The sequence below is a fragment of the Cryptomeria japonica genome, chromosome 5, assembly GCF_030272615.1.
Source record: "Cryptomeria japonica chromosome 5, Sugi_1.0, whole genome shotgun sequence".
Lineage (NCBI taxonomy): Eukaryota > Viridiplantae > Streptophyta > Pinopsida > Cupressales > Cupressaceae > Cryptomeria > Cryptomeria japonica.
In genome coordinates this window covers 551096765-551099727 of record NC_081409.1, presented here as the reverse complement: position 1 = coordinate 551099727, position 2963 = coordinate 551096765, and positions in this window count along the sequence as shown.

The following is a 2963-nucleotide window of genomic DNA, read 5'->3' as shown; positions in this document are numbered from 1 at the left end:
TAAGTTTAATATATATATATATATATTAAAGATCAAATCGAGCCTACTTTAACATGTACATGTACATGGTTGTAGATAAACATACCTCGGGGCCTCTAACACCTCCACCGCACATATGCTGGACTCTAGAATATTTGCGGGATGAATGGCTCATCCTGTGCAATGCTTGCTCATCCTAGACAATGCACACATTTTGTTTGATATATATAATTTAAATAACTTGAAATTATTTAATCAACACCTAGATATCCCTTTAAATAGAACTTAAAAAAATAATAATAATAATTTAAACTTTGTATATACCTATGTCTCCTGATGAACACTTGGGTCAGTGACAGCATCCAAATCTCCATACATCGACCTTAATGTCATACCCTATATAGTTAAAAAAATCCAATCTAATATACATTTAATTTAATCTATGCAGTTCATGTGTACAATCAAGTAGCTATATAAAATTGTTAAATTAATATTACTAAATTATATATTATAATTCATACCTCTCCTACAACATGTAAGGCTCGTCTGATCCTTCTGATATCAGAATCATGCAAGGATCCCACTACAACATGATCTCTCTCACTGTTTGGATCCGTAAGCATGGTAGTGAACATCCCCAAAAATCCAGTACCAGGTATTGTGGCCTGATCAACTAATGTATAAACAGGAGGAGGTGTATCCTAACCAACTACTGTATGTTGGGGCCAGGCAGTAGGATGTGTCATAGTCGTAAGCTAAGAATCTGTATGCTCACAACCACCACTAGGAGTAGCTAGTCTACCAAGTATATGCCTAAGATATGATGGGGCCTCCTCTAGTGGGATCCCATGCTCCATAGAAATGACCTCATTTGAATCCAAGAGATCACTGGATAAGCATGCACTCATCTGCCATAAAAGATCTATGCCATGCATGCATGCAACATCCATCGGTGATGGTATGTCAACTCGAACATATGGATCTGTTGGCATTGACAAAACTGGTCAATCCAGAGAATCAGTATATGAACAAAGATTTGTCATTGATGTCTAACACTAACCAATGAAGTGGTATCAGTAGAGTGGTGTATTTCAGATTGAAAAGGTGAAAACTTGTAAACACATGGAAACAACATAAGAGATAGATGGCCAAAGTTCAATCAGCTCAAGTGAAGATAGACTAAGCTAACTGGTCTGTCACTCAAGAAGATCGGCGTTGAGATCAGATCTTTAGGCTGGTCAGTCTAATGATGATGAAGTCAAAAAAGGTGACTTAGGAAAGAAGGCTTGAGGTTGTATACAAATTGGAACCTCATTGGCAAATAGAGAAAGAGACTTGATAATATCACTGCAAACCGGAAATCAAAAGATGAACTGGTAATATAGAAGCGCAGTGGCATACTAGTACACTGGTATGACATAAAGAAGATAGGTGATCACCATAAATCTCATGGCAATTATTGGTTATTCAGTTGTGGTGGCAAAAGATAAGTTGGTGAGCTTCTGTCTATGCCAAATCACAAGTTGGTGAGGTCAACTTTGGTTATCATGCAGTCAAGCCATGATTACCTGTAGATTTTATGGTTCATATCTTAATGACTGAAATTGACCTAGAAGATACTATTTTGGGGGTATGTGGTGGCAGAATTCATTGAACACTTGGTGGAGTTGTTGCAGGGCGCGCAGAGAAAGAGTGGGAAAATTTTGAATTCGAAATCTTCTGAAATCTGCGATTGCTTTGATTGAGGTGATGATGAAAAATGTATAAAGTATTCTTGAGTTCATCCATAAATACTTGATCGTAAAATTTGCAAAAAGAAGATCTCGCTGAAGGTGATCCAAAGTGAAGAGAAGAGTGAGAGGAAGTGTTAAAAGGATTTAGTAGAGTAGAGTGTGTGAGGTAGACCAGTTGAGTGGAGAGCCAAGGGATAGAAGATTAGCTGAGTAAAGAGCCAAGGGACAAAGGATTGGTTGAGTGTAGAGCTGAGGAACAAAGAACCAGTTGAGTGCAGAGTCAAAGGTTAGAGAACCAGTAGAGTGTAAAGCCAAAGGTTAGAGGATCGATAGAGTGCAGAGCCAAAGGTTAGAAGACTGGTGTTGTGTAGAGCAGACACAACCAGTGTGGACAGAGTGTGATTCGCATTGTGATCTGATCAAGCTATCAATAGCTAATTCAGCAGATCATCCTTTTGTTGCTTTCTAACCATTGCAACTTAAATCCCTTAACCGGGTGACATATTAATTAATGTTCTTAATTCCTTTAATCAGGCTACCTTTAATCAGGCTACCTTTAACAGGGTAAAGACACTAACAAGCCTTAAACCAAAATCCCTTAACCGGGTGGCACCTAACAGTGTCTATGTAATCTCTTAATAGGGATGGCTCCTTACCAGGCATACTCCAGAAGAGTACAAATTTTGTGAGTTCCTACTGTCACCATGGTTTTATCCCATTTGGGTTTCCATGAGATAATCTTGGTGTCACTGTGTATCATTTTCATTTATGCATATTCTTCTGTAGTATTTAAGTATATTGATGAATATTGAATAAGTGCAAGATTAGAGTTAATTTTTTTAATTATGAAATTTGATAAGGTGTTGATTCACCCCTCCCCTCTCAGCATCGGTTGGGACTAACAATTGGTATTAGAGCATCAGGTCCTTAGATTCAGAAGAAGCTTAATTAGCTTAAGGAAAGATCCAAGATGATGCGAAAGGTTGGTCCTAATTTCTCTAAGGAGAACTACACCTTATGGTGTGGAAGAATGAAGATTTATCTAAGATCCTTAGGAGAACATTAATAGAATCATGTAATCATAGAGTATAATGAACCGTCAAGGACTCTCACTTTAGATCAGATCAAGGAAAGGCAAGATAATACTACTACTATGGATCTAATTGTTAGCACTCTTTCTGATAATGAATTTGCTAAGGTTCAAGATTTGAAAACAACTTTTCATATATGGAATAAGCTGAAGATAGTTTA